Source organism: Pristiophorus japonicus, chromosome 9 (assembly GCF_044704955.1).
Source record: "Pristiophorus japonicus isolate sPriJap1 chromosome 9, sPriJap1.hap1, whole genome shotgun sequence".
Lineage (NCBI taxonomy): Eukaryota > Metazoa > Chordata > Chondrichthyes > Pristiophoridae > Pristiophorus > Pristiophorus japonicus.
The window spans coordinates 168,256,185-168,267,709 of record NC_091985.1 but is presented as its reverse complement, the minus strand read 5'-3'; the positions used below and the strand labels follow the sequence as shown (position 1 = coordinate 168,267,709).

Below are 11,525 nucleotides of genomic sequence, written 5' to 3'. Positions count from 1 at the left end.
GAGCGATTATAATCAGGGATGCTCAGAGGGCAGAATTAGAGGAGCGCAGATATCTCGGGGGAGTTGTGGGGCTGGAGGAGATTAGCGATAGCGAGGGGCGAGGCCAGGGAGGGATTTGAAATCAAGGATGAGAATTTTGAAATCGAGGCATTGCTTAACCGGGAGTCAATGTAGGTCAGTGAGCACAGGAGTGATGGGTGAGCGGGACTTTGTGTGAGTTAGGACACGGGCAGCTGAGTTTTGGATCACCTCTAGTTTACGAACAGAGATAAATCTCTCAATCAGGCTTAAGTTTACATAAAGATAAAGCAAAATATAACATAAAACTCAATTTAAGCTCCAGCCATGTGCAATGGCACCAAAGGTATCGCACAATTGAAATATAAATCCAAGCAGCAAAGATTCAAAACAACTTATTAATTGCCACACTCTGCTGAAACAATCACCCCTCCCACTGAATCAAAACCTCATGTACATTTCCTCCTACTCTCTTCTCTTTTCCTCTCCCATCTCTCTTGCTCACACCATCCCCAGTCCCCTTCTTTAGCCCTCCTGTCTACTTCTCTACCCTCCCTCTCATCCCATCTCTAGTTTCCTTCCCTCCCCTCAACTGCTCCATCTTGATCCTCCCATCTGCCTCTTCTCCTCTTCCTAATCTCGGTTCAATTATCTCCATACCCGCTAACCCAGCTTGACCTGAAAAGTGCCCTTGGCTCTTGACACCCTATGTACAACACCATGGAAAATCCACTAGTATATCAAAAGTACCTTCCTGCCTTGATTCCACTGAGAAGACTATTTCTTCCCACTTCTCCTTGAGTCAAAAGGTCATTTGGCTAAATCCAATTTGTCAGTAGAAACTGCTGGGCTCTCTATCTCGGCCCATGGACTTAAGGTATTTTTGTTTGGGAGCCAAACACAGTGAGAAATTAGTAACTCCTATATTAGTAAACTGGGAAATCAAACCGTGGTTCCTTGAGTATCCGGGAAACAAAACTTTCAATTTTCCATGGTAACTTTCTTTGATTCTTTAAAACCTATTCTTTGACCAAGCTTTTGATCATCTATCCTAATATTTCCTTATCTGGCTCGGTGTCAAATGTTGTTTGATAATGCTCCTGTGAAGTGCCTTGGGACGTTTTACTACATTAAAGGCGCTATATAAATGCAAGTTGTTGTGAGTACATAAGAACATAAGACCATAAGAACACAAGAATTAGGAACAGGAGGAGGCCATCTAGCCCCTCGAGCCTGCTCCACCACTCAACAAGATCATGGCTGATCTGGCCGTGGACTCAGCTCCACTTACCCGCCCGCTCCCCATAACCCTTAATTCCCTTATTGGTTAAAAATCTATCTACCTATGATTTGAATATATTCAATGAGCTAGCCTCAACTGCTTCCCTGGGCAGAGAATTCCACAGATTCACAACACTCTGGGAGAAAAAATTCCTTCTCAACTCAGTTTTAAATTGGCTTCTCCGTATTTTGAGGCTGTGCCCCCTAGTTCTAGTCTCCCCGACCAGTGGAAACAACCTCTCTGCCTCTATCTTGTCTATCCCTTTCATTATTTTAAATGTTTCTATAAGATCACCCTCATCCTTCTGAACTCCAACGAGTAAAGACCCAGTCTACTCAATCTATCATCATAAGGTAACCCCCTCATCTCCGGAATCAGCCTAGTGAATCGTCTCTGTACCCCTTCCAAAGCTAGTATATCCTTCCTTAAGTAAGGTGACCAAAACTGCACGCAGTACTCCAGGTGCGGCCTCACCAATACCCTATACAGTTGCAGCAGGACCTCCCTGCTTTTGTACTCCATCCCTCTCGCAATGAAGGCCAACATTCCATTCGCCTTCCTGATTACCTGCTGCACCTGCAAACTAACTGTTTAGGATCTTAGCACTTGACCCACCTGTCAATTTCCCTCCTTTCACCTTTGGAAACTTACAGCATTTAGTTAGCAGCGTCCCCACCCTAACCGAGTGGCTGAGAAACTATCCAGCTGAAGAATCGTGAATGTAGACCCAAGTCTTTTTATTCATTGGAAACGTTTTCTGGAGCTAATCATACCATCTGTAAATGACTTTGATTTCCTGTAAGATTTTTTGATAGTGCTATTAGGGGTTTCCACCATAAGGTGTTGCATGAATTGAGAGGGCCGAAATTCAGGGCTGCCAGAAAGCTGGCGCACCTATCTATTTTTTAAAGTTTTTCCCGGCGGGAGCGTTGAGGCAGCCTTTCCGTCGATTTTCGGGACTTAGTACTTTTTTTAACGTTGGACCAGAAGTCGGTCATAATGGGGCCGGAAGTGCGGCAGTAAGTCAGGCTGAGGGGCAAAAGTTGGGGCGGGATCGAGACTCCACCGCTGTCACAGCACACGTGTGGCACCACACTCTCTCCTCTCTGTTAAAGGGGAGAGAATTGGGCATTTTTTATCTTTGGCCACTGGGCCAGCAGGGAGGGTTTTGGCCGGGCCAGCGGCCTGGCACCCAAGAGGGGGTTACCAGGCTGCCTGTTTGCGGCCCGGCCGAGCTCGGGGGTGCAATAGTCCGGCCGAATGGAAGTCGGTCGGCAAAAAAAATAAGATGGTGGCCGCGGCATTCAGCCCTCGCCTTTAATGGCCTCCGCACCGCCAGGGCAGAGAGAGAGCAGACAAGGTGCACCGACAGAGAAAGCAACGATTTTTTTTACCTAAGTTTCGGTCTGAGTATTCTGCAGGTGAGGGAGAGTGGTGGTGCGCGTTTTAAGAACATAAGAATTAGGAACATGAGGAGGCCATCTAGCCCCTCGAGCCTGCTCCGCCATTCAACAAGATCATGGCTGATCTGGCCGTGGACTCAGCTCCACTTACCTGCCCGCTCCCCGTAACCCTTAATGAGTCAAGACCCAGTCTACTCAATCTATCATCATAAGATAACCCCCTCATTTCCGGAATCAGCCTAGTGAATCGTCTCTGCACCCCTTCCAAAGCTAGTATATCCTTCCTTAAGTAAGGTGATCAAAACTGCACGCAGTACTCCAGGTGCGGCCTTACCAATACCCTATACAGTTGCAGCAGGACCTCCCTGCTTTTGTACTCCATCCCTCTCGCAATGAAGGCCAACATTCCATTTGCCTTCCTGATTACCTGCTGCACCTGCAAACTAACCTTTTGGGATACATGCACAAGGACCCCCAGGTCCCTCTGCACCACAGCATGTTGTAATTTCTCCCCATTCAAATAATATTCCCTTTTACTGTTTTTTTTCCCAAGGTGGATGACCTCACACTTTCCAACATTGTATTCCATCTGCCAAACCTTAGCCCATTCGCTTAACCTATCTAAATCTCCTTGCAGCCTCTCTGAGTCCTCTACACTACCCGCTTTCCCACTAATCTTAGTGTCATCTGCAAATTTTGTTGCACTACACTCTGTCCCCTCTTCCAGGTCATCTATGTATATTGTAAACAGTTGTGGTCCCAGCACCGATCTCTGTGGCACACCACTAACCACCAATTTCCAACCCGAAAAGGACCCATTTATCCCGACTCTCTGCTTTCTGTTCGCCAGCCAATTCTCTATCCATGCTAATACATTTCCTCTGACTCCGCGTACCTTTATCTTCTGCAGTAACCTTTTGTGTGGCACCTTATCGAATGCCTTTTGGAAATCTAAATACACCACATCCATCGGTACACCTCTATCCACCATGCTCGTTATATCCTCAAAGAATTCCAGTAAATTAGTTAAACATGATTTCCCCTTCATGAATCCATGCTGCGTCTGCTTGATTGCACTATTCCTATCTAGATGTCCCACTATTTCTTCCTTAATGATAGTTTCAAGCATTTTCCCCACTACAGATGTTAAACTAACCGGCCTATAGTTACCTGCCTTTTGCCTGCCCCCTTTTTTAAACAGTGGTGTTACATTAGCTGCTTTCCAATCCGCTGGTACCACCTCAGAGTCCAGAGAATTTTGGTAGATTATAACGAATGCATCTGCTATAATTTCCGCCATCTCTTTTAATACCCTGGGATGCATTTCATCAGGACCAGGGGACTTGTCTACCTTGAGTCCCATTAGCCTGTCCAGCACTACCCCCCTAGTGATAGTGATTGTCTCAAGGTCCTCCCTTCCCACATTCCTGTGGCCTGCAATTTTTGGCATGGTTTTTGTGCCTTCCACTGTGAAGACCGAAGCAAAATAATTGTTTAAGGTCTCAGCCATTTCCACATTTCCCATTATTAAATTTTGATGATGGGCTTGTGGTGGTCAGCAGCGGCGGGACAGGCCGAAAAATCTCCGACCTGAATTTGGGTCGGGGTGGCCAATGGACTGCAACGCGGCAGCCACTCGATTTCACTGCATGGTCGCCACAAAACGGTGGACACGGGCCCTTATATGGACCCTGAATTTCGGCCTCGAGGTTTCCATCACAGCAAAGAATAAAATCCCAAAATGAAAGTACTCTGTATGTGGAATTTTATATAGTTTTTAAAAATGTTTTGAAGGTATTGTCACTGGTCCTGAGGGTAACGAATGTCTCTCTGGTTTAGGTTACCAGAAGCAATGGTTAAAAACATCATGTGGCAAATGCTTCAAGCTGTTAACTTTTGTCACAAACACAACATAAGTCACTGTTATATTGATCGCTTCTCGGCCTTTTGGCTAAGATCATGCGTAACTGACCTGACAGGGGAGTAACCATGACCCCAACGTGGTTCTCCCTGGATCAGGAAGGTGATTCTCCTGTGCTTTTTGGAAATAGGAGGTGGGTGGGGTAGCTTGACCATCCACCTCCTGGTATTGCAGTACTTCCAGGAATGGTGCAGAGTGATCCTTGATGTGTGGAAGGTGACCTCTGGCGTTTGTAATCTGACAAGATGATCTGACAAAGAATTGGAAAGATTGGCAACGAATAAAATAAAAATAAAGATATAATTGTTCTCACATAATCAAATTGTTGTTTTTCTGCAGTAGATTGGATTTGATCATGTTGCCTGTAAATCTTAGCAAAAAACCTGTTGCTTTTTTTCCAAAATATTAACATTTTAAACTTAGCTGTTTTATCTCCAAAAGAGAAGCGTGTACGGTTACCACAACACGTTGCTGTGAGTGGCACATTAAGCATTGTTGGGGGTATTGTGTATTTTATATATTATACTTGTGCCTAGTTTTAAAATAATTTTAATATTCAAGAGGGATTTATTCAAGGCAATAAATTTGATAAGCTGAGTATTTACACACTTGAATTAAAGTTTCATGTGGGCAAAACTAACCAGATTTTCCTTTTTAATTTGATGCTCCTTTTCCAGTGTATTCACATTCTGATTATTAAAGAAGGGGTTATCAAGCTGTGTGCTCGGATTTGCTCGGATACTAAGTATGTCATTTTTTACTTTGAATGCCGTAGATTAATAGGATATTTTTATATTGACACGGTATTGTATGTATAAAAACCCCAAATTTTGAGGGTTTAATCCTTTCTTTCATTTTCTCCCTAATATTCCCTTAATCATCCCTGCTCACCTGACGCTGCCACTTGTTCTGGGGGAAGGATCCATCTTGTTCATTTTCATGTGAGACTCAAAGAAGAGTGTCAGCATCCCAGCCCAGCCCAGCCCAGCTTATTCATGTCCTCACCCATTGTCTAGACATAGCAAACACTATTGGAAAGCAACCAAATAAAGTCTGGCTTGTTCATAGGTGCTTCCTAGCATCCAGATCATGGACAGGCTAGATCAACTGGGCTTGTATTCACTGGAGTTCAGAAGAATGAGAGGGGACCTCATAGAAACATTTAAAATTCTGATGGGTTTAGACAGGTTAGATGCAGGAAGAATGTTCCCAATGTTGGGGAAGTCCAGAACCAGAGGTCACAGTCTAAGGATAAGGGGTAAGCCATTTAGGACCGAGATGCGGAGGAACTTCTTCACCCAGAGAGTGGTGAACCTGTGGAATTCTCTACCACAGAAAGTTGTTGAGGCCAATTCACTAAATATATTCAAAAAGGAGTTAGATGAGGTCCTTACTACTAGGGGGATCAAGGGGTATGGCGAGAAAGCAGGAATGGGGTACTGAAGTTGAATGTTTAGCCATGAACTCATTGAATGGCGGTGCAGGCTAGAAGGGCCGAATGGCCTACTCCTGCACCTATGTGTCTATGTTTCTATGTTTCTATGTAGGCCATCCACCCGCACGATCAGCTGCACAACATATATCATCCAGAACACTCAAGAAGGAAAGGGAGCAGTCGAGGAAAATCTGGAGGGTAACACAACCTTAAAAAAACTACCCAAGCATTGGATCCTAAAGCAAAAATGGAATGGCGAGATACCTACAATAAATAAATCCGACTAATATTTTTGTGAACTGATAAACCATTTACTGTTTATTGCATAAGAATAGCCTTTGTAATAGCCTTGGTAGTCAAATGACTTAAAAATATATTCAGATAAATTATTTTTGGTTTATGTGATTTAAAAAAAATATTAACTCCTAGCCTTTATGAGCATACCAGCGGGAGAAAGTGAATCTTCATACCACACATGGCACCATCCATGGTCTGAAGTGACATTATTTTGTGTGAAATTATATTAATTTTTTTCCCCAACAGCAGGTCCGGGAGATGATTGCACAGACTACGTAGCAACCCAGTGGTACCGAGCACCTGAGCTACTTGTGGGAGATGCACAGTATGGGTGTGCAATAGATATCTGGGCTGTAGGTACTGTCTTTGCAGAGCTGGTGTCTGGACAGGCCTTATGGCCTGGCAAATCGAATGTGGACCAAATCTACCTGATAATAAGGACTCTGGGTAAACTAGTCCATCATCTTATAATCATTTACTTTCTGTTAACATGACTGTGATGTAAATAATGTTTATTACATTATTTAGACATGCTTTTGTTTTTAGATAATCTTATCCCAAGACACGAGCAAGTATTCCGGAATAACCAATTTTTCCTGGGTGTTACTATACCTGAACTAGACCTTGAGGATATGGTAAGTTGTGCAGTACAGAAGATAATGTAACAACTGTTACATTCTTTTTGACAATACAAATGAACTTGTGAATCATAGTACATCAATACAAATATTACCATTTTAAAGGATAAGGACATTTAAAGTACTTCCCACCTAGGTGTGGTGAAAGCTTTGCAACTAGAGATATGCATGGTACTAGTGTCTCTCCCTAGTTTTCTCCTCACCATGAGTTCTGCTTCTCTCTCCCTCTGGGACAAACAGAAAAAGCAGGAAACACTCAACAGGTCAGGCAGCGTATCTCTATTTCTCTGGGTCTTGCCTCTCACTGATGGGTGTTGGTGCTAATGCCAGTGGGATGGCTCCATGTGGAGTGATGTCTCCAGTGGGGGAGGAGTTAGTGGAAGGGAGAGGCAGGAGTTGGAAAAAGCCAATTAAGATATGAGTATTATTTTTACTGCTCTCGGTTTTATTTTCCTGTCCAGATGGTAGTAATTTATTCAAGAGATTAAGGGGTAGAAATTGTCCCCCGCCCGAAACGGGGCGCTCCCACCCTGCTTCCATGGATTTTACCGTAGCTGTGGTTCAGGTTGACTCTTGGGGGACATTCGGCTCTTTGGTGTTTGTTTTTCCATGCATCCGGAACTCGATCATAACGGGGGCGGTGACAGCACCTGAGGGGCGGAGTCACCGCGCGATGACATCATCACAGCGCCGCGTCACCACGGCTCTCCCCTTCGATTTTTAAACTTGGGCCCACTGGGCCACCAGGAAGAGAGGGTGCCTGATGGCGGCACAGATGAACCTGGAGGCATAATTGTCAGGCCGACCTGGCAGTCAGCCAACAAAAATAAACATGGTGGCAGCCTCCCCTTTAAGGGAAGCCACACCGCCGCTGCAGAAGGCCACAACCTCACTGGAACCCCGAGAAAAAACTTGTTTTGGCACCGCCAGGCGGGCCAAATATTTTCAGAGTGGAATGTTGGGGGTTAGATCGGCGATGTGCATGGTGATGACGCGCTTAAGACGGCAGCAGTGGAGCGGTGGTAGGGGATATCGGGGCACCCCTGGGAAAACTGGAGGGCAATTGGGCTATCGGCAGCGGACTTTCCATGAAAAGTCGGCGGCTCCACTCCACTCCACAGTGTGGCCACCGATTTACGGTGATAACAGGCCTTAAGGAGAGGGGCAAGTTCGACCCCTAAGTTCCACGGGGAACAGTGTTCCCCATATTCAAGCGGCTACCCTTCCCAAGTGAACATAGACAGTTAATGTCAGCAGGTTACTTGATGCTGAGCTGCATCAAAGTTTGAGGCTTCCATCACAATACGGGCTGAGATGAGCTAACTCAGTACAGACGAGGGATTAAGCCTGGGACCCTCCTGTTCAGTATGGTTTAATACCAAACGTGCAGTGCACCAACCAACTCACCCATTGGGGTATCGTGCCTTTGTTACCTCTAGACTTGACTATTCCAACGCACACATGGCTGGCCTTCTACGTTCTTCCCATCACCCCTGTGCTCACTGACCTACATTGGCTCCCGATTAAGCAATGCCTCAATTTTAAAATTTTCATCCTTGTTTTCAATTCCCTCCATGGCCCCTCGTCCCCTCCCTATCTCTGTAATTTCCTCCAGCCCCACAACCCTCAGATATCTACACTCCTCTAATTCTGGCTTCTTGAGCATCTCTGATTTTAATCGCTCCACCATTGGTGGCCGTGCCTTCAGCTGCTGAGGTCTCAAGCTCTGGAATTCTCTCTCTAAATCTCTCCGCCTTCAACTTCTCTCTCTTCTTTTAAGACGCACCTTAAAATCTACCTGTCATCTACCCTATTGTTTCCTTATGTGGCTCGATGTCAAATTTTGTTTTATAACGCTCTTGTAACGTGCCTTGGGACATTTTACTACGTTAAAGATGCTATATAAATACAAGTTATTGTTGTTGTAGGAGATCAATATCTTTTTAAATTAGCTAGTGACTTCTCTTGTATTTCTTTCTCCCCTTCTGTCCTGCAGACACTGGCACCACCAGCTGGGCTACAGGTTTATGGGCACAGACATCTCTCTGGTACTTTGCACCACCAACTTTCTATGTGTAAGCCGAACAGTGAGTGTCAGTACGCTGCTCGGTCATGGAAACCTTCAGAGCAAAGCTAAATATGGAAACCATCCCAATACGCATTGTTGGAGGTTGCTGGACTGTGATCAGCAGCAGGAATTAATTTTCCCCTCTGTAACCTAGCCTCTGTGTGGTGAGGCCAGTTGTAGTGTTCCAGCTGCATTCATCCAACTCAAAACTAACAGATAATCAAAACTGGGACCTTCTGGCACGTATACTAAAACCACCGTGACTTTAGCCATTAGGCCATCGGAGAGAGCTACACTCACCTGAGCTTTTTAAAAAATATCTAAAAAAAAAATCAGATTTGGGGCAAACTGATGGCTTATTTGTTAAGTGCATTCATCGCTTCTCGGCCTTTTGGCTAAGATCATGCGTAACTGACCTGACAGGGGAGTAACCATGACCCCAACGTGGTTCTCCCTGGATCAGGAAGGTGGTTCTCCTATGCTTTTTGGAAATAGGAGGTGGGTGGGGTGGCTTGACCCATCCACCTCCATGGCACGAACCTGGTATTGCAGTACTTCCAGGAACGGTGCAGTGGCTCTAGGCCTTTTGGCTAACCTTGATGTGTGCAAGGTTGTGATTTGACAAAGAATTGGAAAGATTGGCAATGAATTAAAAAAAAAATAATAATTTGTTAAGTGCATTCACTACCTGTATTGGGAGTGAGTTGTATAGACCGGGGAGCTTGGCATCACTAAGGTGTTACAATTGGTTTCAAAATGCATGGAACTATACTGCGGCCTGAGTCAACACCCTTGAGAAAGAAAGGGAAGAAAATTTGGGATTTTTTTGAGGTTTCCTACCTGAGTGCTTTTATACAGAATTTGACATTGAGTTAATAGATATTTTTCATAGTAACATTTATATAAATATTAAGGGCTGGATTTTCGGCTTTTCAGATTTTGGGGTGTTAATGTCTGCGGGGCGGTCCTAATACCGCCCGGGAACAGTTCGCGCATCAGTCAGCAAAATTGGGCAGCTGGGCCCTGAGTGTGGGGCGCAGTGCTAAGGGAGGTGTTACACACCTCTCTCAGGGCACTAGGCCGGCTGAGCAAGCGAAAATCCCGAGCTAAACAGCCAGCCTGGGAGCGCTGTAAGAGAGGCCTGGGGAGAAAAAAAACCCTGAAAAAACCCACCAAAAACATTCCTCATACATAGCCCAGGCCACCACAACATAAATCGCAAGAAAAAACAATCACATCTACCTGAGGTGGACCTAACTTACCTCACTGCAGCCGCTACAGGTCGGACCGCCAGCTTTCAGAGGCAGTCCCAGCAGGGGGCGCTCTACGCAGCGCTACGGGTCAGGCGGGAGGCAAAAGTCGAACCGGGGTCGCAACCAGGGGGTTGCACACCTGCTCGTCTCTTTCAGGCGGTAAGGCTCCGTGCCCCCCGCCGAAACCGACCCCGAAAATCCCCGCGGGGCGCTGGTAGCTGGCCGCCCGCCCAGAAGAGCTCACTGCCGCCATTGCTGCCCCTCCGGGGCGAAAACAGGGGTGGACAGGAGCGGGAAATCCAGCCCTAAGAGCTTACTGAAAAAGTTGCATTCCTTACCATGCAGTAAATCATATATCGTATAGAAACGTGCTTTTTTTTAGGAACCCCTCAAAGAGAAGTTTCCAAGTGTAAACCCTCATGCTCTGGCTTTCATGAAGGTGAGAATGTCTGTTGTCTTCAGTAGGATGTACTGTATTTGTCTTTTAAAGGCATTCATTTTGTCAATATTTTTATTCCGGTAGCAAATAAAATTGAGTCCATTTTAATTCAGAGCTGTTTGAAATTGGATCCAGAGGACAGATGCAGCTGTGAAGAGTTGTTTGAAAACCCGTACTTTGATTTATATCGAGATGAAAATGAAAAATCTAGGCAGTGGCTTGATGGCCGGAATCGAAAAAGGCAGCAGGTACAGATTGAGCTGCTTTTGCCCAGTTTATCATATTAACCAGACATTGAGTGCGGTTACAAAAGGAAGTGGGAAGTGGAGAAATGGAATTAAATTTAAATTACACAAAAGAAAATAACACAATAGGCTTTAAAGTATTAAAATTAAATACGAATTATGAGGTAAAATTTACTTTCAGGGGAATAAGTGCACAGTACGTAATGGCAATGAAATGTTCTATTCCGCTGCAGTATTGGTTTTTATTTCCAATGTTTTCTCCTCCCTCCTGAATGCACTGACTCATGCTGGACATGGATCCACAGGTGTCAGCAGTCCTCCACCTCCTTACCCAACTAGCTATTATCCATGTGGGAGCCTAGTCAGTGAGGTCCAGCAGGCTAGTCTACCAGATGGGGCATCATAAACAAGTGAAACCCTGTCTTCCACCCAATGTCCACCCACAAGATCACTAAATGGCAATCGGAAGCTGGCTAATGTTTGCCATTCCTTCACCCAGGAGTGCCAAGGTAAATTGTAACATCAC

The 11,525-nt window shown here is 45.2% G+C and overlaps 1 non-coding gene and 1 pseudogene across 1 annotated transcript; both read left to right on the top strand.

Moving 5' to 3' along the window:
- The first annotated feature begins 4,634 nt into the window (after positions 1 to 4,634).
- On the top strand, positions 4,635 to 4,823 carry LOC139274373 (U2 spliceosomal RNA). Its single transcript, XR_011595453.1, has one exon. It is a non-coding gene; the product is annotated as a U2 spliceosomal RNA (small nuclear RNA).
- Positions 4,824 to 9,437: 4,614 nt separating this feature from the next.
- LOC139274260 (U2 spliceosomal RNA) lies at positions 9,438 to 9,639 on the top strand (annotated as a pseudogene).
- The last annotated feature ends 1,886 nt before the right edge of the window (positions 9,640 to 11,525 follow it).